Raw genomic sequence first — 26,558 nt, 5'->3', positions numbered from 1 at the left:
TGGAACCCAAACATCAGAGCGATTAACATAACCAAGCTGGTGAAAATGATTTTCAATGCTTGATTTGGATATTTTGAGTATGTCGGCCATCTCCTGTGTGGTATAACCTTGATTGTTCTCAATTATTGTTTCGATTTGATTGCTATCGACTTCAACTGCTCTACGCACCGTGGAGCATCGTCCAGTGAGAAATCTCCAGTATGACACTTTGCAAACCACTTTTGACACGTTCGACCAGTCATAGCACCTTCTCCATATACTGCACAAATCTTTTTGTTTGTTTGTTTCAGTCGCATTTTTACCTTTCTTGAAATAATAAAGCATAATATCCCGAAAATGTTGCTTTTTTTCTTCCATCTTCAACATTAAAATGACTACACAAAAATTCACCAATTTTGATAAGTCTCTTTTTAAATGCATGCTGATATGACTGCTGTCGCATACAATCTAACAAAATTGTTTCGAATGAAGTTAAAGACAACTAAGTGCTACTAGAGCCATCTTACGGAAAAAAACGAATGAACCCTTTGGCCAACCCAATATTTAGGAGCTGGGATTGACAGGATTTGGTGGTGGATAAAATGCTGGGAGACTGGAATAGCTGGGTGGGTGGTGGTAACATTCACCAAGATGCTCTTCTGGTACACCTGTGTGGATACTAGCAGAAGTATTTCTCATACTCTTTTTATTGGCTGATTATTTGTCTGTCTTCATCCCAACCCAGGAAGTGCATTGAAGAAGGCATTGTGCCTGTCTTGCCAACTATTGCATCCCCAGTGCCTACTACAGGGCTAACACTAGTATGTTTGCAATAAATAACAAGTGCATACATGGATAGGCAACACATATCTGATGATGATGACAACAGTTAGTCAGTATATAGGATGACAGTTCATTTCTAGTCATTGTGACAAGGGAACACATTATCCAAAACAAACTTCCAGACATGTATAATGGGAAGCAGGGCACAAACTGTTTCAGGCAGCTCATTACCACTTTCTGCTCTACCAGAGACCTGCTAATCTTACTGTGGTATTAAAATGCAAGTTTTGCATGAGCTTCAATTACTGAAAGTCTACATGGTGTTTCTGAGGATTAACCCATAGCTGGTTCCTGTTCACAGTCAAAGGCCAATGAATGGTCAATAAAAGCTGCAAACAGTTTTCCATTATTCCTGATGGATTTCTCCGTAAGATGACAGAGTGGAACAATGATCAATAGTGGAACAGCCATTCTGGAAGGCCTTTGTGTCAGATATAATATATTGATAAAAGGGAGGGCAGCGTGAAGTTTTGTTGGTACATTGGCTTGTGGTTTTGGGTAAACAGAGGAAAGCTCTTCTTGAAAATAGGGCAGACTGTGCTTGAATCCTTCCAATAGAAACTGGCACATAGTTGGGGCTCAACAAATGGGTTGTGAGGGTCATATCAGGAGAGCTGGTTTATGGGGAACATCTTGGTGAGGACTGTAGCCAAGAAATCATCTGAGTTCTTGTGGAAAATGTTCTTCACCTGGTGTTTTATTACATTTTAAGATTTGAAATCCAATGAGCTAAATGAGGAGGCAGAGCAGGTTGAGAAGGAGCTCTGATTCATGACAAGACTTTATCATCTTTATCTCGGATGACTTCTTGGCAGCACTGAAACAGTTAAACAGTCTGTCCTAGAAAAGCTCACCCCAGATGATTTCCCTCACCCTTGTTGATGGTTGAAGTATGTCTCCTTAAAATGTATACACTGAAGTCCTAACCTCCAGTACCTCAGAATGTTACCTTATTTGGAAATGGGTTTGTTGCAGATGGAATTATGTAAGACGAGGCCCTCTCTATTCCAGGACAACTCATGTCCTTATGAAAAGGGGAAATTTGGAGACAGACACACACAGGAAGAACACCACGTGAAGACGAAGGAAGAGATGGGGTGATGTGTCTACAAGTCAAGGAGTGCCCAAGATTGCCAGCAAAACACCAGATACCAGGGGAAAATCATGAGACAGATCCTTCCCTCACAGACTTCAGAAAGAGCCTGCTGACACCTTGATTTCAGATTTCCAGTTTCTGGAACTGTGAGACAATAAATACACTTCTGTTTTTCAGCCATCCAGGCCTAGCCTATGAATACAATACCTTGTTTTCCCCCACTCCTCTGCCTCTTCTTCTCAGAATGCTATATGCATGCCTGTTCCACTTCTTCTCTTACATGTTAGGATTCCTTAGAGCGCTGTTCTAGATCTTCTTACGTAACACACATCCCCAAGTGATTCATCCTCCCCATGCCATTTCCTCTTCTGACTCCCAAGTCTCTTTCCTGTGCTTCAGATATATGTGTGTGTATATACAGACATGCACATAGTCACACACACACACATACACACATTTGTGAACTCTAAAGCTTGAGCCTTCTTTTTTTTACACCTGTAGAGTTCAGATATTATTTGTTTTTTCATTCCCTGACTAAATGGACTGAGATTTTTTTGTCAATATTTTTTAGGGGAAAAGTAATAATTGCAATTACCCACCACTTAAATGAGGGGACACCTGTTCTGATTGAACCAGCATCCACATCACTTAAGAGGTTCCCATCTTGAGGGGCTCTTGACAGACTGCCAGGGTCTCATCTAGCAGTCCTTCTTTTTTTTTTTTTTACACCTTTATTGGAGTATAATTGCTTTACAATGGTGTGTTAGTTTCTGCTTTATAACAAAGTGAATCAGTTATATATATACATATGTTCCCATATCTCTTCCCTCTTGCGTCTCCCTCCCTCCCACCCTCCCTATCCCACCCCTCCAGGCGGTCCCAAAGCACTGAGCTGATCTCCCTGTGCTATGCTGCTGCTTCCCACTAGCTATCTACCTTATGTTTGGTAGTGTATATATATGTCCATGCCTCTCTCTCGCTTTGTCACAGCTTACCCTTCCCCCTCCCCATATCCTCATAACAGCCCTTCTTTTTGTGTGACTGCCTCATTGTAAGTGGTTCTTCCCCTCATTTCTGCGCTGTGGACCAGACTGGGATCTCAGATGTTCAGGCTCTGTTGAGAGGTGGTACTTGGATCTTTGATTCTCAAACCTGGAAAACTCCACTTTCTCAGTTGGGGGTGAGTTCTATCATTTCTGCTGAAATGGAAGGCTGCCATTCAACCTGGCCTAGAGCCTATGGTAAGTCATTGGTCAGCCTGAATATATGAAGGAATTATTCGTTCAATTTCGAACACGTTAGGAGAGGGTGGTGAAGTCAGCCATTGGCTGGGTTTCCATCATTAGGGAAAGTTTGGACAGTTGCAGTTATTGGTACAACCTAGTGGCCTGGCTGGCAGGGACTTAAGGATAGAAAAGAATAGAGAGCTAATGGAAACAATACATTTCTACACCTTTTTCTTTTTAAAAAGATGGTGCTAAAGTGCACATAACGTAAAATTTGCCACCTTAACCATTTTTTGGCTTACAGTTCAGTGGCATCAAGTACATTCACAGTGTTGTGCCACCATCAGGACCATCCATCCACAGATCTCTTTTCATCCTGCAAAAGCGAAACTCTGTACCCATTAAACAATAATTCCCCTAATCCCCTTCTCCCCAGTCCCTGGAAACCGCCATTCTACCTTCTGTCCCTATAATTAGACTATTCTAGGAACCTCATATAAGTGGAATCATACAGTATTTGTTCTGTAGTGACTGGCTTATTTCACTTAGCATAACGTCCTCAGAGTTCCACACATGTTGCATCATGTGTCAGCATTCCCTTCCTTTTTTAAGGCAGAGTAATAGTCCACTGTTTGTGTATGCCACATTTTGTTTATTATTTCATCCATTCATTGTACACATGGGTTGCTTCTACCTCTTGGCTATTGTGAATAATGCTGCTATGAACATGGACTTACAAATATATCCTTGAGTCCCTGATTTCAGTTCTTTTGGGTATATATTTATAAGAGGGATTGCTGGATCATATAGCAATTGTGTGTTTGATTTTTCGAGGAGCTGCCACACTTTTTCACAGCAGCTGTACCACTTTCCATTCCCATCAACGGTGCACAAAAGTCCTAATTTCTTCACATCCTTACCAACACATGTTCTTTTCTTTTCTTTTTTTTATAGTAGCCATCCTAATGAATGAGAGGTGGCACATTTTTTTCCTTTCTGAAACATTTTCCAATGTTTCTTTAAACCTAGAACCAGTTCTATTCCCTTGGTTACAAAAAAAGTACATTCGCCACCCCAGCAGAAGCCAAGGTTTCGAGTGGGTGAGGCGATTGTGTGCTGAGAATTTGAAATGGGCTCAGTGACCTACGGCAAATGTCCCTCAGCACTTCTCTCTCAGGAAGTCCAAACTGGAACTCAGTGTTTTACTCAGAAAGCTGCTCCTGTCCCCCATGTTCTCCAGATGGTTGAACTTCATTGCCATTCATGCAGTTGCTCCAGCCAGAAAGCTGGAGAGTTCTCTTACCTCTTTCTCAGCCCCAAATACACCTTCTTCATCAAATCCTGCCACTTTCACTTCTTAAATGTTTTCTTCCAAGACCTTGTCCTAGTCAAGGATACTTGCGTCTTTGGCTAAAGTGGCTTCAATAACCATCTATCTGCCCCCAACCCCAACTCTCTACCCCCATCTTCTCCAGTCTCCACACTATAGCCAGGTGATCTTTGTAAAATAAAAACATTTGATCTTGTCACATCCCACCCCAGTAAAAACCCATCAATGCCATTTCCTTGCCCTTGGAATGAAACTGAACATCCATAAGAAGGCCTTTTTTCATCTGGTCCCCACCTATGTGTCTTATTTATCTTCATGTATCTCCTCCTGCCCAGGAAGAAAGTGGGTGGAAAAGGAATTTTCGATTTATTGAATGACAGAGACAGCATTTTTTCCCTATTCATTATACAAATGCTCAGCACTTCCTGGCCTAGGTCTGACCCTGAGAGAGTCAGAATTGAAGACCTGTACCAGGATGCTGCTACATGATGGATGAAGGATGTGAAGTGCTGCCCTAATCCAGAAAAGCACCAGCATACCTGATGTGCAAATTGGCTAATTCATTAGTGTCTCTAAGATTTTCTGAAGACACTAAAATTTGGATATTCAGCTTTTAATGCTCGTGGGAAGCATATAAATAACAGCCCTTTACAGATATAAGAGACGTGCTCTTTGCTGGTGTAGTAACTGTGGTAGGTTATCATACAGCAAAGTCAGGTTCAGTTAGACAGCAGTTCTCAGTCCAAGCTGTACATTGGGATCAGTTAGGAATCTTGACAACGTGAGACCTCCATCCTAGAAGAAGAGCTCTGTGAATGGGGCTGGGAGTCGGGATTTTAATAAAAGCTTCTCGGGTGATTATAATACACAGCCATGGCTAAAACCCACTGATTTAGCTCAATAGAGAAATGAATTCATCAGATATCCTTTTATGGAGAAAACTGATCTGACAGCTAACTGGACAGTGAATTTCTTTAAACTGGATTTGGAGTACATTTGAAATTAGAGATTTTTAGCTAAATAACAGGTAACTTGAATTTGGGAGAGCTTATTTCATTTTTGTCTATGCCCTGGGAAGGGAAAAACATGAAATATTATCTTATCCCATGTCTAGACATTGGTTACAATCATTTCCTAGAGTATCCAAGTTTTGAGGAAGCCAGGTTAGCATACAATGTTTAACTGAGATGCTGCATGTCTATTGAGAGAACTTCCAAGTATTCAGCCCCTCAGGGAATTTCATCCCAGGCAGACACTGGGGAAGGCTGTCTTGGGAGGTGAGGACAAAAAACTCCCACCTCTTCTGAATCAAAAGGAGAAACAGTGGATGGGAGGCAATGGCCTTGGCTGCTTGATGTGCACATCTTGTTGTGTTCTGACCCAGTGGTGAACTCCTTTGATGGACATTGTCAGTGAAAACCTCTGTGGGACATCAGTAGACCTGACTTGGTGCTGTGGACTGCCATCAGGGAGGTGGTACTTCAGGGCTTTGCTGTGGGATGAGGTGACTCACTGCCCTGTAACTGGATACAAAAGAGGAGCCATAGGCAAAAGCTGATCAAAGAAGCACAAAGAAGGTCTTTCCTTGCTAAAGAGGGAACTCAAATTTTCCTAGCCATTCAGACACCATAGATTTAAAAAAATCTATGGATCTGAGGATTATTATTGGTTTTTTTGCCCCTGGTTTCAGACTTAACATGATTATTATTGGGTATGTTGGGAACTGGACTTGTTTCATTATTTTAAGTAATCAACTGACCTGTAACAAAGGGACATGGCCAAGGAAGTGTTGTTCAATAAAGGAAAGGGTCCTATTTCTGTTAAAACATGAGCCTGTGTATCTGTGATCTTGTATATATGGCTGGGGTTCTGCCTTTCCCAGGCCTACCTGAATGAGTTAGTTCAAACTCCTTGCTGGACTGATAAGCCTGCTGAGACTCGGTAGGAGTTTCCAAACAGCTATCAAATCATGCTGAAATTGAACCTTTTTCCCTGGAGCCTTCTTTGCAGGGAAGACAAATGAAGGCAGAAACTTGTTGCTAAGGAGTACCTCCCTGAGGATGTATGATGGTGGCTGTCTGCAGGATGACAACGGAAGTGTTGTCACTATCCCTTCTCCCTCCCACGGTTCCTGAGATCTCAGCTCTGTAGCTAGATCCTCCATGCTACTGCCTCCTGCCCTTCATGCTGTGTCTCTCTCTGCAGGTGGATGAGGTGACAGAAGGCAGATGCACGGAGCATGCAAGAGGTCATGAAGGTGGGGAGCGGAAAGTGTCCAGAATGATGTCTGCTAGTGGCTTGATGGCCTGTGTGTATTTGGATGGAAGCCAGAGAGCCGTCCAAAGTGCTCCCCAAAGGGGAAGACTGTCTTGGGCTCAAATCTCTGTTCTGCCACTATGTAATCTTGACTTTTAGTTTACCCATCTGTATAATGGGGTGATGATAAGAATACTCGACCTCATAGGGCTATTTTGAGAATGAAACGCAGTATTATTTAAAAGTACTTAGAGTAGTTTCAGCCACATAATTAGTGCTCAATATAAGCTATATTTGGGCTTTTGGAAGATTAATAGGGAAATTCAACACTTAAGACTTCCTAAGATGGATGGCCATTCATTTATTTATTCATTCATTCAACAAATATTTGTGAGTATTACTGTATGTGGAACTCTCATGCCAGGTACTCAGAAATGAATTACAGATGGTTTCTCTTTCAGGGAGCTGAGAGGGCTGCTCTGTTGTTTATGTCCCAAGAACAGACAATCAAAAAGAGAAAATACAACTGCCTACTAGCCCAAGTACACATGGAGACTTCTCATATTTAGGAAGAATCAAGCCACGGGGGCCAGAGCCTTTCTGGGATCTGGTATCAGGATGGTCACACGACTAGGATGCAGCCCAAGTTTGGTGGGGAGGATGGAAGAACCAGACTCAAGGCTTTTCTTTTTCCTTCAGTTTAGATGTGAGGCTAAAGTCATTTCCAAAAAAAAAAACCACCCCAAAACCAAAAAAACAAACAAAAATCCCCCCAATCCATTGAACTCAAGTTCCCCATCTCAGTCTCAGATAAGTGGGAAATAGGGGTCAGTTGCCTCCTTTCACAGACTTTCAGGCCAGGAAATTGCCCAACTCTCATGCAACAAGCAACCAGCTTCTTCAGGCCCCATAGAAACTTCAACTGTTGAGTGATGCTGGTCTTGAATGGAAGGCCTCCTGGGGCTTGGGCCAAGGGCTCTGAACAGCAATTCGCTTCCTGGGGGCAGGACTGCTGTGTTCTCAGTCTGCTTTAGATTATAATTAATTACAGAATCTCTGCTCAGCAGAAGTGGGCTGAATCTTGGAGAAAATGTAATTCAATCCTATGATTTTGCAAAGAAAATCCCTTAAAACCAAAGAGGACCCAGTTCTCCTTACTCTCTATCTGTTCCTCTCTCAGCAAAAAATCTCTTCTCTCTACTAATAGTCCATAGATCCTTTCCACTAATAGCCCATAGGGGTTCTGCCTGATCCATTTACAGATGATTCATGCCCTAAGAACTTTGTACCAAATATAAAGTCCAACCTATCTGAACTATATTAGAAGATTTCAACAATAGTTGCCAGGCTATCACATGAGGCATACTAAAATGTTTTTTTTCCAAATTATGTAAAACAAGTTTACATATTACTTTATTATTTATGTAAAGTTGGAGTCCCTTGTAGCAGTCATGGTCATGATCGTGATTGTCATCATCATTGCAATGGATAACACTTTACTAGACCAGTGGTTCTCAAAGTGAGGTCCCACACCAGCAACAGCAGCATCACCTGGGAACCTGTTAGAAGTACAGACTCTCAGAGCCCATCTTAAACTTAATAAACCAGAAACTCTGGGGGTCAGACCCAGAAATTTCTGTTTTAAGAAGCCCTACGGGTGATTCTGATGTAGATCAAAGCTTAAGAACCATTGTGTTAGACTGTGCCAAGGGCTTTTAATGCATTATCTCATTTATTCTTCATAGTAACCTTCAGTGAAAAATGGCATTGTTATCTTCACTTTGAGACGACTGAGACAGAGCAAGGTTAAGTAACTTGCCCAAGGTCACACAGCTTGTCAGGGGTATAGCTAGATCTCAGTCCTCATTTATTTGGTTGCATCAGATCACATTTTCAATGAAGTCAGTATCTGGGTCTCTTCTTATACTAACAAATCCTCTGAACTACAACAGAAAAGCATAGTAACTTCTTTAACAACCACCTCCCACCTATGTCATGGAATTGTCATTGATTTTTACTCAGCTTCATCTCCTTTAGTCCAGAACTAGCCTGTGGGGCTTGAGGTGGTGGCATGACTTCAAATCCTGCCTCATCTTCCCTTGAAGTGAAGCCAGAGATGACTTCCTGGCCTGGGTCTGTGGCCAGTGAGGTCTGTGGTGGAGAAAGGAGTGGGTTCAGGAGGATAAGGCTGGGACCAGCTGCAAAATACTTGCTGAGTAGGGAAAGGGGGATGGAGAAGAAAGGCCAAAAGAGAAAAGTAAGTAAGTAAGCAGGGACTGTTACTCTACAAAATAAATACAGTGATGTCTATTTTACTGATGAGCAAACAAAAACCTAAGGAGGTCACGTGACATGTGTGATACCACTAATAGGGCAATAGAGGTCCTGGGTGTGAATTTGGTGGTTTTGACTCTGAGTCCAGTGTTTATTCCATTATAATGCCAGTGAAGCAACTGCTATGGAAGCCAACAATATCAGGCTATGAAGAAACACCATGTCTTAGGGTTCGTATTGACATTCAGGGGATTGATGGACCCACAGAAACACCAGGTAATGGTATTGTGGTGTGTGTGTATGTGTTTATGAGATATACATATATGCACTCATGTATATACATGTGTATGTATATGTGTATACACATATATGTATACACATATACATATACATGTGTATGTACGTGATGTGTGTGTGTGTGTGTGTGTGTGTGTGTGTATAAATATATAGATCTGTATTAGTTGGGGTTCTCAAGAGACATAGAACCAATAGGAGATTTCTTTGTCTCTCTCTCTCTCTCTCTTTATTACAAGAAATTGTCTCATATGATTATGGAGGCTGAGAAGACCTATGATCTGTCATCCACAAGCTGGGGACCCAGGAGAGCTGGTGGTATGAGTTCCAGTCTGAGTGCAGTAGAAGACTAATGTCCCAATTTGAAGACAGTCAGGCAGACAAAGTGAATTTTCCCTTATCTTGCTTTTTGTTCTATTTAGTCCTCCAGTAGATTAGCTGGGGCCCACCCACATTGGGGAGGGCAAGTCTACCAATTCAAATGTTTATCTCATCCAGAAAGACTCACAGACACAACCAGAATAATAAAATAATAATATTTAACTAAATCAAATATCTGGGCACTCAGTGGCCCAGTCAAGTTAACACATAAAATTAACTGTATATACCCAAACTCATGTCTAAACAATAACACACTTGGCCATAAAGAAGTTTCACAGGTTTACAGCAAAAAAAAAAAAAAAAGTGAAAAAGTAAGAGTATAATTGGCAAGGCTTTCTTTCATAAGGGTAAATCTCTTTAAGTTTTTAGAAGTGGACCTCTCTGCTGTTTTTTTTTTTTCTTAAAATTTATGTCCTTCCTCCTTTTTGATCCTTTTTAAATGGAATAACGAGAGTACGTTATTTTGTTGTTTCTGCTGCTGTTGTTTTTTGTGTTGTTAAATTCCTTACTAGGCAAAATAAAAAGTTGGTTACTGAATGCTAGTCCCTAATTCTTTAAGAAAAAAATTCTGTTACTTGAAATAAAAGTCTGGGAACCACTGACCCACATAATGAAATCCAAGCCAGTTAGCGTGGCACTAAACACTGGATGCTGTATTGGATGAATCCTATTCTAATTGTATGATAATTGGACCCACCCCCAATGTGATTAAGCACTGTGTCCCTGAGGTAAAACATGTTTTAAGATACAAGCTATTGATTTAGGTTAAATTTTAAAACACAGCCAAGTTGAAGTGAGACATTGCTAGTTCACAAATAATTAACACAAGACATTTATCCACTTAGATATACACGGGGCACATGTTCAACTCCCACGTGGAGTCAGTCATCCTCACAGTCACAGGAATGTCATACCCCCCCACCAAAGGGGAGATGCACACACCCACAGACGCACAGACACACACAGCTGCTGGAACCATGTAGAACTCAAACAAGCGATCCAGCAAGGCCGCTAAGCTGAGCTGTGCTTCCCAGCTGTGCGATGTTCCATCAATCTCTGCATATCTGCTTCCAGGAGCTCTTTTCCCCAAAGTCCTTGGAATAAATTCATGGCCTGATATTTGAGAAAGGACCAATATGGGCCCTGCTCACATAACTCATCCATCCCCTTGACATCCTCCCCTTAGATTTGTCCATGAACTGCTGTCCATCCCCAGGACGACCAGGGCGGGAATCAGGACCTCTGGTGGAGGAAGCATTTGCCTTTTCTCCTGGATGTGAGGCCACCTGGATTTGCTTCCATTAATCAGTCGCCTGCCACCTAGCCCGGGATAATAGTTCATTTTGGGTTTGTTGACCCCTGTCTCTTCCAGTTGCCTGGTGTTTGGTGATTCAAAGAACGGTAAATAAATATAGGATTCATAATCACAGCATGCATGATTAGGAGGACTTTCTGAACATTTCATTTCAATTTACACTTACGTCTGGTTAACCTGAGGGGCAGGCATATTAATCTTCACACAATACAGATTGATTACTGACTTCTTTAATTTTTCTTCCTTCAGACGACAAGCGCTGGCAGCCTGGAATTTGTCAATTTAGGATAGTACTCAAGGAGTACAACTCACCAACTTTGGGGAAAAAAGAATAACTTGGAATAAATACATTACATCCACACAGAGCAGGAAAATAAAATTATACCCCAAGGAAAGACTAGCCTATAACCTACTGCACTCCTGAGATATCTCGGTGCTGCTATTAAATTTATAAATGAGGGTTGGAAGGTCTTAGCAGCGATGCTGGCCCATAACTTCCACCCAGCCCTATTGTTTAATAGGATCAGTGGACACTTACCAGCACAGATGATTAATTAGAGAGAGGCTTTATCGGTATAAGGGCTGGGACTGGGGAAGCAGGTGGAGATGTTTTCCCTTGACCTCATATTCCTTCATCTGTCTTTACAGTGAGGTTTTATTACTCAAAGTACATAAGGATCTGATACTTACCCTAGGAACCAGGGACATCTCTGTGATCTCTGTGGAAGACCTTGGGAATTCCATCTAGGTGTGCAGATTTCTCTGCACTGGCCCATGCTTAACAGTGAAACTGCAAAAGGCAAGTCTTATAGGTGTTTGTGGTAAGTTACTTGTATTTTTCAAGGGCAGAAATCAGGCCTTTTGTCTCTCCAATATCTTAGTAACTGGCATGTGCTATGATGTATAACACGCTTAGGAAATGCTTATTAAATGAATAGGCTTTTGGACTCTTTGCTGAGTTTCCCTGCCATTGGTTGAGTAAAAGTGGTAGAGGATATTTTATTGCAGAAAGAGTAATGTGGGTAGCCTCTGTAATATTTATTTCCTCACTGCTCTTCCCCATCTCATCATACTCATCATCTTTCATCTACTCTGTAAGACCAGACTCTTGACTACTCTTCCCATCCACTGGAGCTCATTTCCCTCCTCAACTTCTTGATTTTTACAAAATGATGTTAACAGTCTCCTGACTATGAATATCTATGGCACTTGGGGCCATCCTCAAAAGTCAACAAAGGATAACTTTGTCACAGGCATTTACTAATGAGTATGATCTAGTGATCGCGGACCTCAGTCTCTTTCACGGTCTCTGGGGAGAAGTAATATTCAAAAAGGATTGCTTGCTTGGAGGGTCTACAATCCACCTCTTTTCCCAAATATTTTTAAATGTTTTCTTGGAATAAACTAGGCCAAGAGAAAGCTGGGCACCTGGATGTTCTACTGGTTCCCTGTACATCTGCTGCCACTGGATGTTCTTTGAGAGTCTATATTGAGGTTCTGATAAGAAAACAGATCTGTAAAGCTTATAGTTATATCCATTTTAATGATGCTGTAGAATGGTGTTTATTATATCATACATTGTCTTCTTTATGAAGACTCCTGGGAGAAATTTTCATCTGGTGCCAGTACCGTGAAGGGTTGGATGATTAGCAAACAGTAGAACATTTACCTTTATGAGCTACATAAACTTTCATCTGTGTTCAGTTGGGGTGTGTGTGTTTGTGTGAGTGCGTGTGTGCTTCTTTCAGTAAATTCCTCAAGCAATGCAAAGACAAGCATCTCGTGGGAAAGGAGCTCCTATTTATCCTTTAAGACTTATGTTAAACAAATGTCCTTTGAGGAGTTATAAATCCCTGCCTCTGGTCCCCCAGATCACTTCGTTCTCTAGATTCATTGATTGTGTGGTTTTGGGATCTGTGTGTACATGACTGTCATCCCCATTTACCGGAGAACTTACAACAAGGCCTTATTTGTATCTTCCAGAACTTAGCACATACCTAAGGACACTGTTACTCAGAAGTTTTACCTAAGCCTCTTGGTTTGAGTCAACTGGCACACTCTCAAGTGTGCTTCGTCTATGTGCAATTTTATAGTAGAGTGTTTGAAGAGGGATGGGTCTTTTGGGACAGAGATGGGTCCATCTCTTATTAAAGACCTTGTCATTCTATGTCCTTTTCTTGCCACCCAGAATTCAGAAATGTCTTCTCTGGTGTTGTGTGTGTGTGCGTGTTTGTGTGTGTGTGTGTGTGTGTGTGTGTGTGTGAGACAGAGAGTTTGATAGATTAATTGAGACTTACCTCAGTAAATGAACGGAAAGAGGACCAAGTGTCTTTTGACTCCTGACTTAGATCTGACCCACAAAGTCCCAATGCTTCTACTCTGTACCACAAGGTACTCTTTTCTATACTTTTTAAAATAAATCTATGACCGGGTCATTCTGATTTTTGGATTTTGGAACAGGTCTATTGAAGATAAAAACCATGCTTCTGAGGTTTGCTTTATAAAACACAGCTGTTTCAGATTTTTTTTTCCTTTTTGCTGATTTGTGTTGAATTCCATCCTTTCTTCAACCACTTCCTTTTTCCTTTCTAAGAGCAATACGAAGTTCAGATGTGTTCTGAGTTTGAGTCACTTTAGAAGAAAGTCAGAAGAAAGCTTACATTTTCCTCCCTTCAGGCTGGTGATGGAGGGTGATGATGCCCATGGTTTCCAGTCCTCCCTCTGGACCTGTGATACACCACCATGGAGTGGGTCCTCAGCATACTGGGAATGTGGGTGCTCATTCAGCTTTCAATATCATCACTGAGTGGCAATAAAAAGAAAGGGACATCATGGACTGACCTCATGCCAAGGGGCTCCCCATTCAATTGTGCTCTGCTTTGGACAGCTTGTGCTTCTGCGGTTTAAAAAATTGGAAAAGAGGAAAGTAAATAGCCCCAAGAGGCAAATACTGGATTTCTTACCAACATATTAAGGGGAGAACAAGACTTGAATTTAAGTTGAAAAATTTTATAAAAGTGTGCCTTTTGAGCTTCTAAAAATGGAACAAATCATTCTGGTTACTCTTTTTTTTTTTTTAACCTAGGTAATTTCTATGAACTGAATGTTTTGTCCTCTGCCTGTCCCCAATGCCCAATTCATATACTGAACTCTTAACCTCACTGTGGCTGTATTTGGAGATGAGGACTTCACAAAACTAATTAAGGTTAAATGAGGTCATAAGGATGGACCCCTTGTCCCATGAGGTTAGTGTCCTTTTAAGAAGAGACAGGAGAGAGCTTGCTTTTCCTGCATACAAAGAGGACATGTGACTACATAGTGAGATGGTGGTCACCTGCAAGCCAAGAAAAGAGGCCTCAGAATGAAACCTATCTTGCTGGCACCTTGATCTTGGACTTCCCCACTTCCAGAACCATGAGAAATAACTTTCTGTTCTTTAATCTGTGGTATTTTGTTATGGCAGCCCACGCAGATGAATATAGTAATCTTAGTGAATCTGCTGTTTACAGAGAAGTAAAAGTTGTGCAGGTTTGGTAGTCAGAAGGACGAGGATGTGAGTCCTGTTTCCACCATTTGTTTGCTGTGAATTTCAGGTAAGTTTCCTTGCCTCTAAACTTGTATTCTGTAATATGTAAAATGGAGATTATAATGTTATCCTAAATGTAAAGATTATATGAGATAATAGATAAAAATTGCAAACCTAAGTGTGGGACTAGCATAATGGATTGTCTAACAGATATTTATTTATCAAATATCTGTTTGACAACAGTAGGGCCACCCAATTTATTTTGATGTGATCACCTCCCCAACCCTCAGCTCCACCCCAGAATTGGTGGCAGGAGGATTGGGGGTGGGAAGCCTGCCTCTTATTCCCTTCTGTCTACACTGGAATCAAAAAGGATTTAAGAAAATTTCCCCTAAAAAAAAAAGAAAAAGAAAATTTGCCCTAAGTGGTTATCCTACTACCATAGGGCAACAAGTTTTATGGTCCAGCTGGATTAGTACAGAAGAAATGGTTTATTTTTTAAGGTCCCTGAATGAAAGAGATGACCTTCAAAAAGGTAAGAGAAGTTTGGGGAGAGTTTAAAAAAGGGACTAGATTCAGAGGTATGGGTTTAAGGAAATAACAAGGCATAGCGCAGTATCTTGGGGCTAGCAACAGTGGGGAGCTGGTACCACCACTGGGTCTAAAGGGGAAGTGGAGGGACCAGTCACTGGAAGTAGATAGGTTAACTGTCTAGAGAGAGAGGTCTGGCAGAAGATATGTCTGGTGATGTAGGAACACAGTGAACTCAGGATGCCTTGGCAGCGAGGAAGCTAAGGGAACAAACATCTAACCTCACTCTCCTGTCTTCTGCTCTCCTGCTGTCCTCCAATTGGATGAACCCAACTAGAAGTCAAGGACAAGGGGATTGGTTGATGGATCCCATGTGAGTTAGTCTCCTGGGGCACAGAGCAGAGCGGAGAAGGTGGGAAGTGAATTTGGGAGGGTAAATGGAAATTATCCAGGACCGGAATCACCTCAACACTTCTTAACTTCTCAATAGAGAGAAAAACTCTATCTTTGATTCCTCTAGGTTTGGTTCTTGATGTGTTAAAATAATATAGGACATCCTGTCTCGCTCCTCAATTTAAATTTCAAGTTTAACATCTGCCCCGGAGTGATTAAGTTCTTCCTTAGAGCAGAAAACTGCAAGGACATATGATTTAAGAGAAAAATGAAAACAAATAAGCTTAATGTTTGAAAAATACATTCTCCGTCACACTGTTAGTTCATCCATGGGTGTGGGCCCTTTATCACTGTGTTCTGGGGCCATCCACATGTCCATATCTCTTAGTCACTGGAAAAATCTATTTCTTTGGGCATCTCCTTTCCCCCTTTTTATTTAAACTTTTAAGTTTGAGATAATTGTATATCCACATGCAGTTATAAGAAAGAATACAGAGAGAACCCACATACTCTTCACTCAGTTTCCTCAGTGATAATATGTTGCAAACCCATAGTATAATATCACAACTAGGATTTTTTTTTTGCGGTACGCGGGCCTCTCACTGTTGTGGCCTCTCCCGTTGTGGAGCACAGGCTCCAGATGCGCAGGCTCAGCGGCCATAGCTCCCGGGCCTAGCCGCTCCGTGGCATGTGGGATCTTCCCGGACCGGGGCACGAACCCGTGTCCCCTGCATCGGCAGGCAGACTCAACCACTGCGCCACCAGGGAAGCCCACACTAGGATTTTGACATAGATACAATCCACTAATCTTATTCAGATTTCCTCAATTATACTTGTACTCCTGTGTGTGTGTGTGTATTTACCTCTATACAATTTTATCACATGTGTAGCTTTGTGTATCTACCACACAGAAAAGGTATAGAACAGGTCAATCAGCACAAGGCTCTTGTTGCTTTTATAATCACATATATTTCCTTCCTATCCCAACCCACCTTGTATTCCTTCCTTAACCCTTGGTGACCACCAATCTGTCCTTTTTCCTATAATTTCATTAGTTCAAGAATGTTATATGAATGGAATCATACAGTTTGTAACCGTTATAATTTTTTTTTTCACTTAGCATGATTCTCTGGAAATTCATCCAAATTGTTGTGTGTATCAATAGTTCACTCCTTTTTATTGCTGAGTAGTATTCCATGGTATGGATTCACCACTGTTTGTTTAACCAGTTACCCACTGAAGGTTATCTGGTTTGTTTCCAGTTTTTCACTATCATGAAAAAAGCTGTTATAAATAGTCATGTACAGATCTTTATGTGAACATGAATTTTCATTTCTCTGGGATAAATGCTCAAGAGTTCAACTGCTGGGGTATAAAATAATTTCATGTTTCATTTAAAACTAACTGCCAAACTATTTTTTAGAGTGGCTGTACCATTTTACACTTCTACCAGCCAAGTATGAGTGATCCAGTTTCTCTGCATCCTTGCCAGCATTTAATCTTGTAATGTAAAAATACAAAACAAAACAAAAACAAAAACTTTTACCCATTCTGATAGGTGTGTGGGTAATATCACATTGTGGTTTTAGTTTGCATTTCCATAATGGTTAATGAAGCTGAACATCTTTTAATATGCTTATTTGTCATCTGTATGTCATTTGACATATCCGTTCATGTCTATTTTCTATTTGATTGTTGTTTTTTACTCTTTTGAGGGTACTTTATATATTCTAGATGTTAATCCTTTGACATATATGTGGTTTTCAAGTATTTTCTCTCAGTCTGTAACTTTTCTTTTCATCCTCTTGACAGGATATTTCACAGAGCAAAATTTTTAATTTTGTTGAGGTCCAATTTGTGATTTTTTTCATTTTTATTGATCATAATTTTTGGTGTTGAAACTATAGCTCTGAACCTTCCACTTGTTTTTGTAAATGAAGCTATATGGGAACACAGCCATGTCCATTTATTTGCATGTTATGTGTGACTGCTTTTATGCAGAGTTGAGTATCTTGTACAGAGACCACATGGCCTACAAAACCTAGAACATTTACCAAGTGGTTCTTTAAGAAAAAGTTTGCCAACATCTGATTTAACACATATTAATTATTTCACAATTATAAAAACTATTTTGTAGACAACAGCTAATTAGAACATACTTAGGTTATAATTTTAATGGAAAAATAATATCAATTTATACGTATATTTTATAGTTAAAAATGCATTAACCTACAATGACTTAAGAGAAGAGCTTGAAAAGGAAGAGAAAGTAAAACTGATTTGTGAGATCTGGGGAATTTTAAAAGGCTTTTCTTCCCCAAATTTCTTCTATTTAAAAAATATAATGATTTGTGCAATAAAAATTATCATGTAAAAATGGTGTCACTTGTTAAAAAGAGTTCAGGAATTCAGGTCCTCTCTGGGTGTGGTCCTGTCTCCAGGGAAAGTCCCACAGGTGGTTAGGAAGTCTCCTGCCTGTGCCACTGTTCTCGAGGTGGAGATGTGTGCTCTGATTGAAGTCCTTTCTTTCCTCCACTTCCAGCCACTTCAGGCAGAGCCAAAGTGTTTCTGGATGCAGGGCTCAGGCTTATTAGCAATGCAAAATGAATATCTAATAGTAGGCTTTTTAATAGAGCCGTTCTTAGCTGTCAAAAGTGGATTTATATCACACATTAATTCCTTGCTGAAGACACGCAGAGCTTGTATTTCTGATGAGACTGGGACTATCTGACTATGCTTAATAGTTTTATTACTGTCATATTGTATATACCTTCAGTTTTCTACGTGCCTGCACACACACACACACACACACACACACACACTATGGGGACCAAACAAAATTTTTGTGGGCTGAATATATCCCTCAGGCTGAAAGTTTTAAACCTTTGTCCTAGAAAATAGTTTGGAAAGATACTGTCAGTAGGCCTATCTAGCAGACAGATTACATCTTTGAACAAGATGCAGTATTTTTTTTGCTACTAAATCTGTTGAACAGCCTACAAGCCATGATTGGGCCATGACACCGAGTCTATGCTGTTTAGGACTTTGTGTTTGTACATGTGTGATGTGTAGATACACGATGGTTACTACCTATTGTGAGTTCACATGATTTTGAAATCCGAAGGCATCTGAACAGCCATACCCAGAGCTCCACACTGGGTGTGACTTTTCTCCATGATGTCTCAGATAAATGGAAGCCCAGGGTTGAAGAATGCACATCTAATACAGAGGAACTCAGTACCATGTAAGGTGGTTCAGTTCATTACAAACCACTTCACTTATCTGAGAGGTTTTCATTATATTAAACAAATCCAATTTCCCTGTTAAGTATTCTTATTGACCCTTTGGAATTCTATAACAGTATCTAATTCCTCTCCTGCTTGATAGTGTTAATTATTTCAATAAAGCCACCAAAATATCCTAAGTCTTATGAACTCCCTGCAAAACAGCCAACTGTTCCTTCATAGTTTCCAGATGTTTCATCTATTTCATCTACCCCAAACTGATTCTGGGTGTTAGCAACAGCTATTCTGAAATGTGAATAGAATGCTCCAGAGGTCTATGGCCAGCACAGGATAGTAATAACAAAAGAGTAAACAGCCACCCAGCTGCAGACTCTGTACATGAAACCCAAGTTTCATTTGGGCTCAGCTCCTTCATCATGTGATCATGTGATTGCCTCACAGTGAGCAAGTTACCATCAGCTTGAGTTCCTTAGCTGTGTCACCCGCGTTTTTCTTAGCCGTGTTTTCTTGTCCTGTCCTTTCCCAACCGACAGACCTAGGTGCAGTAATTTACATTTCTATCATCTGGTTTTAATGTATTAGATCTGATCCATTCTTCCAACTCATGTAAGTATTCTTTTAACTCATTTGTTTATTTATTCATTCAACAAAGATATACCAAGCACCTATTCTTTTGCCAAGAACTGAAACTACAATGGTGGAGGTATTTGGAGATTAATTCCAATTACTCACCATTTTCATTGTCACTTCAAGCTTTGTATCATCTGTGACTGTGATCAGTATAAATTAATGTGATGAAACGACCAAGTGAGATTACATCACAGCAGAGAAGTATGTTTAATTTGAGTCTCTTAATCTAAATATATATAAACTAAAGGAGGAAATTATATTTTAACACAAATAAATGTAGAAATAAAATTTGATAAAGTTATTCACATTTTCTTTTGTGTTCAGATAAAAAGTATCTTCTTAGTAAATCAAGAAAGTAATTCCTTGACCAGATAAAGAATATCTTCTGAGAAATGACAGCAAGCATCATAATCAATGTAACTTAACATAAACGTATTTTCTTTTTTTTTTTTTTTGTGGTACGTGGGCCTCTCACTGTTATGGCCTCTCCCGTTGCAGAGCACAGGCTCCGATGCACAGGCTCAGTGGCCATGGCTCATGGGCCCAGCCGCTCTGCGGCATGTGGGATCCTCCCGGACCAGGGCATGAACCTGTGTCCCCTGCATCGGCAGGCGGACTCTCAACCACTGTGCCACCAGGGAAGTGCAACGTATTTTCTTTAAGGTTATGAGGAAGATATGGATGCCTATTCTCATCACGCTGCCCAATACTATCTTGGAAGCTTCAACCAGCACAATAAAACAATGTTAAGAAATAAAAGTATAAGGATTAAAAAGGAAGACAAAAAGTCATTATTTTTAAACAATATGATTTTTCACATAGAAATTCTAAGATAATCTCCTTATAATTATTACTACTCATAAGAGATATCAGTAATGTTGCTGTATATAAAACCAATGTATAAAAATTTAAAAAATGTTCACATATGTCATAAACAATTAGAAAATATAACATAAAATACATAATATTTTTATCAGCAAACAAAAACTACAAATGGCTTAGGAATTCAATGCGTTATACGTCAAGAAAAGATTATAACACTTTACTGAAGGCCATTAAAGAAAATCTAAAAGAGAGCTTTATTATGTTCATGGATAGTAAGATCCATAGTGTAAACATGCCATTTCCAAAGAATTCCAACCTGTGGGAAAAACACAGCATTGGAAGCATTAAGTATTGGATAATGGTTTAGAGTAGCTAAACACTGCATCGAGGTCCCAAGAAATCAGCAGTCAAGACCTCACGTAATAATAAGAGCTGGAGTGAGAAGGGGGCCAAACTTTGGTAGATGAAGGGAATAGAGTTAGTGTATGCAATTCTAATTTCTAGTAGGAAAATAAAGGAACTAAAAATAATCTCACTTATATGGACTGTGTAAATATGAGTGAAAAATAAAGGCTACTGCTCTGTGGTCACACTGTATATAGTCAGGGTCCTAATAGGAAACAGATGGCATACTTGGATGGGATGGTTGGGTAGAGCTTAGAGAACTATTTATTGGAATGTGAGCCAGGTAAAAGAAGACCAAAAATGATGGAGAAGTAGCTAGGGAATAGCAGTAGAAGAAGGCATTGTTACCCTAGGCTGAAGAAGCAAGGAGACTGGGCTGTTAATGGAAATTAGAGAGAGATCTATAGGTATAAGAGGGTCAACATACTGTAGTGATGGCTTTTGGTTGAGAAACACAGCCACGGCTAGATGATGTCCCAGCAGAGAGGGATCTGGGAGAATAAATATCACAATCTCACTTTCTTCACACTCTCCAGTCACCTGCTGGTGACTTCATTGACCAACTCCCACTGGAATCCAGAGCATAAGAGATCCCAGGGGTATAGTCCATTGAGGTCAGTGTCCCAGAGAACAGGGAAGGATGGAGAGGGCAAAGAATGGGTTTGGAGAGGCAAAGGGAGAATGACCAGCTCACAATAACAGCTCTCCACCAAGATTTTATGGTAGCAAGTCTATTTTCAGACTCCATTCAATGGTGAGAATCAAAGTTGCAGAATAGATTATTTTTGTAGTTTAGCCTGATGGCAACTGGACCAGAACAGAGCCTTCTGGAAAAGGATCTCAGTGTCTTTTGCAGAACTGGCTTGGAGAAAGCAGGATCTAATCTAAGTCCTGAATAGATGTGAGGACCTGAGTATTTGCTTTGTTAGTATAGTTGTGTACTCTGAGCAATCAAGTATGATCTTCAGAAATCTCATTTTACAACATACCAACATAGCCAGGTAACTCCAATTAGTTGGAGTTACCAAATTGGACACATGCTTTACTCTCATTCCATTCTCCTTCCTACTGCCGCATCAACCACTGGGTGAAATAGAGCTTTCTGCATGAATTGTCTTCATTTGGTTCTCAGCCCCATCATTAAACAAATATGTATTGAGTGCCTGCTGTGTGCAAGACACAATGCGGGCACAGTGGGAATTCAGCAATGAATAAGACAGTCCTTGCCCTCGAGACCCTCCAGCTCAGAAGAAAAAGAAAACAAGTTCCCCTTACATTAGAGGGACTATGATTTTATGTTTCAGGGAACCGGAGGCAGGAGAGAGTTTAAATAACAGCATATTGCTGTTTAGCAGGAGACCTCTTCCTTAACTACATCATGCTTTTGCTGAGGGTAGGGTGGGAGTCAGAATGTGGGCCTACTTCCTAGTGTCATACTGAGTAGCTTCATGCCAAGAGAAGTGCCATTAGCACAAGCAGAGAGCTGTGCAGATTTATAAAGTGTGATCAGTGTAATTCTCTGCATATTAGCTTGAAGACACATGGCTTACGGCATTGGACGCTTACAGTTCTAGACTCATGCAGTGACCTTAGTGGTTGCAAGTTTGCCTTTAGCTATACCTTCATAGCAACAGAATCCACCCATTCAGAAAGAAAGGAAGTATGAAGAGGAAGAATGAGTGTTTTGGGGAAGGGGTGCGGTTGTAGTGAGCTCTGCTCTGCCTTAGTCTTTCTTAGAGGCTAATCATTAGTAGCCCCAAGTGCAATGGATATGGGTGTAGATTCTCTGGTCTCAGAATCCAATGGCTGCTACGTGGTACCCTTGACTACTTCTGTTTGCCCCAGAATTTTCTGACTCTTCAGCTGAGGTCATCAGTCAAATACTCCAGCAGAGAAAGTCCCAACTGGCTACAGGCTCATCTCAACCTGAGTAAGAGGTGCCTAGGTGTTCCAACGCATAGCATCTTGGGTCTGACATTAGTTGTTGTGTTACCATAAACCTAAGTACAATACTAGTGTATCTGGGTTGAGACTATGCCCCTTATGAGGTCCCTGAATCTCCACCTGCCCTCTTGGTCCAGTCCAGGATCCCCGAAAAGTTGTTCTCAGAACAGTCTTAAATGAAATTTGGAAGGAAAAAAAAAGGGATTCCATGGTCCCAACCGTTCCAGAGACACTGCACATCTTCTCCCCTTCTGAGGATGCTAACCTGTATAAGTCTTGTAACACCAAGAAGAAAGAAAAGAAAAAAAAGCACTTAGATTAAACTCACAATTTCCCAATTTATTTGCTTAAATACTCTCCCTCCTTTTAGGGAAAATTGTAATTTGCTGGGTTGTAAGCCACACGGGAAACACTCAATAGATATTGGTCGCTACTGGCTGTTGAAGATCTGCTGTGAACCCTAAAGCTTTCAGGAATAGGAGTTCTGAAAGCTATCCTCGATGACTCTGCCCATCACAGCTGGTCCCCACATCTATGAGTGTCTGTGGACACTCGCCCAGCAGCAGCTCTTCAAGGAACACCCTTAAGTGCTAGCAATGGATGGGGTGTTGCAGCCAGACATAGCAGGCATGAAGCAAGCTTGAGGCAATACCTTAAAAGGGGTAGTTTCCATGAACATCACTCAGACCCCAGATCCCAGACGGCCACACAGGCTTCTGCATCTATTTTTCCACTCTGCTTTCTCCTTCAGGCCCAAACTGGGGTCTGGGGATTCCCATATGGGCTCTGCTGCTAATGGGTTGTGTGACCTTAGGGCAGTTACTTAACCTTGGGGTCTTGTTTCCTCAGCTGTAAAATGAGGGGGTTGTATTGGCTGGTCCCAATGGGCCTGCCAGCTCTGCCAGTCTGTGAATTTTGCAAGCTCAAAATTGTGTGTTCCCTCTCCACGCCTCAATGCCCTCATCTTGCAAACAATAGGAGCATGATGGGCTTCCCTGGTGGCGCAGTGGTTGAGAGTCCGCCTGCCGATGCAGGGGACACGGGTTCATGCCCCAGTCCAGGAAGATCCCACATGCCGTGGAGTGGTTGGGTCCGTGAGCCATGGCCACTGATCCTGCACGTCCGGAGCCTGTGCTCCGCAACGGGAGAGGCCACAGCAGTGAGAGGCCCGCATACCGCAAAAAAAAAAAAAAAAAAAAAAACAGAAAACAAAGCAAGACAAAACAAAAAACACAATAGGAGCATGAACCTTCGAAAAATGTGGTGGTCCGTAGCATGGATGGGTGCAGGACAGCTTAAGCTGGAGTTCCAGTTCTTGTCTGCACTTGCACCTTGCTTCAATCCAAAGCCGAAGTCTGCTTATTGTCAAACATCTGGAAGAAGCACACATGAACAAAATCAAAGATCCAAGTGAGAAGCTGGCCACAGGGAAGCTGACGCCTCAGCAGCTGGGATAAAGTGAAGAATCAAGAGGCCGCCAAGAAAAGTGAAGGAGCGAGGTCTGGTTTGAATCCTGGCACCAGCCACTTAACGTCACTCGATCTCCATTTCTTCATCGTTAACTCCTAGCTCACTGGGTTATCCTGAGGATTTAAAGAGAAGCAAAGCAGTGGAGGCAGCCGATCTGGGTTAGAGCCCTGCTCCGCTATTCACTCACCGTGACCTTGAGTAAATTCTTTAACCAGCCTGGGCCTGTGTTTCCCCTTTTAGGGTTTTGTGAGGATCAAAGAGATAATACAAAGTCCCTTGCATGTTTTAAGCATCCAGTAAATATTATGATAGCGATTACTAGCAATATTACTGCAGTCATCTATTTGCTACTATTGATATTGTTGGTTGTAGTAAACGATCAGGAAATATTGGTTCTCCCCATCCAGCTTTATTCCGTTCTATACTTTCCCAGCTTCCTAGAGTGTTGGACATCATTGTCCAGTTTTTTGTTTATAAGAGAAGTTTGGTCAGATGCAAAAGGGAAGTCTTGACGTTAGCAAAACAAAATATAAACATAACCTGGGGACTTCCCTGGTGGCGCAGTGGTTGAGAATCTGCCTGCTAATGCAGGGGACACGGGTTCAAGCCCTGGTCTGGGAGGATCCCACATGCCGCGGAGCAACTAGGCCCGTGAGCCACTACTACTGAGCCTGCGCGTCTGGAGCCTGTGCTCCGCAACAAGAGAGGCCGCGATAGTGAGAGGCCCGCGCACCGCGATGAAGAGTGGCCCCCACTTGCCACAACTAGAGAAAGCCCTCGCACGGAAACAAAGATCCCCACACAACAAAAATAAATAAATTAATTAATAAACTCCTACCCCCAACATCTAAAGAAAAATAAATAAATAAAAATATAACCTGATTTCTGGAGTCATTTAAGTTTCTTTTCTAAACAAACTCATTTCTGGAATCATCTTTCGTCCCATGTAACTTGGTATTTATTTGCCTGTATGTTTTAGTCTCAGCAGGAAAACCGGGGTGGGGGGAGGTAAAGTCAAGGAACTTCCTCTCTGCATCTGTCTAAGCCCACAGAACAGAGGGCTGGGCCTCCTGGGTGCACAGGCAGAGGGGCCCCAACTCCAGGGTGGGGAGGAGGTGGGAGGCTACATCCTCTTCTGCCCCATCGAGCAGGTGTGCCCCGCCCATGTCTCTCAGCAAAGCCCTGCCAAGTGACAATTGACACATTGTGTGGAAATAAGAGCAGTGGCAGTAGCTGCTGTTTCTAATGGCAGCGTGGGTAGGGTGGGCGGGCCGGCCCCGGCAGAGTGACAGCTGTGGTACCCAACATTGTCAGTGCAGAGTTCCCGGTGCCGGCCCACATTTGTGCACCCTGTCACCGCAGGGTGACAAGCCCAAACACAGCGGGCCTCCCTTTCTTATGCTAATGCTCTGTGATGACAGCTTTACCAGGTGTGACAGCCACCACTGGTGGCCTCCACCTCCACTACTGGGTTTCCCACTCCAGACCCCAGTCCTGGATTCAGGATGGAGTCAGCTCGGGACAGACCCCTTCCGCCAGCCATGAAGGTCTCAGGCTCACAAGTAGCTGACCCTCTGCAGCCTGGATCTTATCACTCTCCTCTCTGTCTTATCACTCTCCTCTCTGTCTTCATCTCCTGTCCCCTTGCTGTCTAACTACAGTAACCTCAACAATCTTCTTTTTGTTCTTAAACACACCAAAACCTTCCTTGTTTCTGGCCTTTCTCCTTGCCTTTCCTTCTGCCTGGAGACCTGGGACCCTTGTTCCTTCCTTAGTTGATTCATCCTTGTCCTTCAGGACTCTGGTTAATGTCACCTCCTTCCCTGACCTCCCTAGCCCCTATCAATAGCCTTTCCTTCTCTCCTTCACATAACTGCTTATTTCCTAGATAATATTCATTTCAGTCTTCAGTTATCTTGTATGTTAATGCATGCACTTGCTGATCTGCCTCTTCCACTAGAATATCATCTCCTTAAAGGCAGGGGTCTGTCTGACTTGTTCACAGTTCCATGCCAGAGTCGAGTCCCAATGCCTGGGACAGAGTAGCTACTCAATGAGCACAAGTTGAATGAATAAATGAATGAAGATCTGCACAGATGAAACTGCTCCTATCCATAACTGAGGATTACCAAGCAACGCTTTTCAAATGGGGAGCCATGACCTCAAGGGTACACACACATATTTTTAGAAAAGTCCCCCAAGTAATTCCACTGAGCTTCTGCAAGAGCAGATAAACTTTTCTGCCAGTCACTGCTCTTGCACCGGCCCCTTTTGCTTTCCTAAATCTTCTCTGTCTGATCCTTTAGTCCTATTCTCTGCCAACTCAGGAGACAGCTAGTTAAATGTTTAATATTTACTCCCCCAAGCTGCTCAAGCCTGAGGGTTATGAGTAAAAATCGTTTAAAAATCTTGTTTTCTTTCTGAAAACTTGCAAGGATCCCTCTTTTCTTTGAAGTTTGGGAATTTCACAAGGCACTTCAAGTGTATGTCTTTTTTCCTTAGTTCTGCCTGAGGCTTAGTGAACTCTTTCCATCTGAAGATCAGACCAGCATATGCTCCAATTCACAGTTTTCTTCTATTATTTGATTATTATTT

The 26,558-nt window shown here is 41.6% G+C and overlaps 1 long non-coding RNA gene across 1 annotated transcript; it reads right to left on the bottom strand.

The window, feature by feature from the left end:
* Positions 1-11,735: 11,735 nt before the first annotated feature.
* LOC125961415 (uncharacterized) lies at positions 11,736-25,108 on the bottom strand. The gene is made up of 3 exons (XR_007472123.1): positions 24,842-25,108; positions 23,743-23,866; positions 11,736-11,784 (listed from the first exon to the last, which is right to left on the bottom strand). It is a non-coding gene; the product is annotated as an uncharacterized LOC125961415 (long non-coding RNA).
* Between the last annotated feature and the right edge of the window lie 1,450 nt (positions 25,109-26,558).

The sequence above is a fragment of the Orcinus orca genome, chromosome 16 (assembly GCF_937001465.1).
Source record: "Orcinus orca chromosome 16, mOrcOrc1.1, whole genome shotgun sequence".
NCBI lineage: Eukaryota > Metazoa > Chordata > Mammalia > Artiodactyla > Delphinidae > Orcinus > Orcinus orca.
This window is presented reverse-complemented; position numbering and strand designations above follow the sequence as displayed.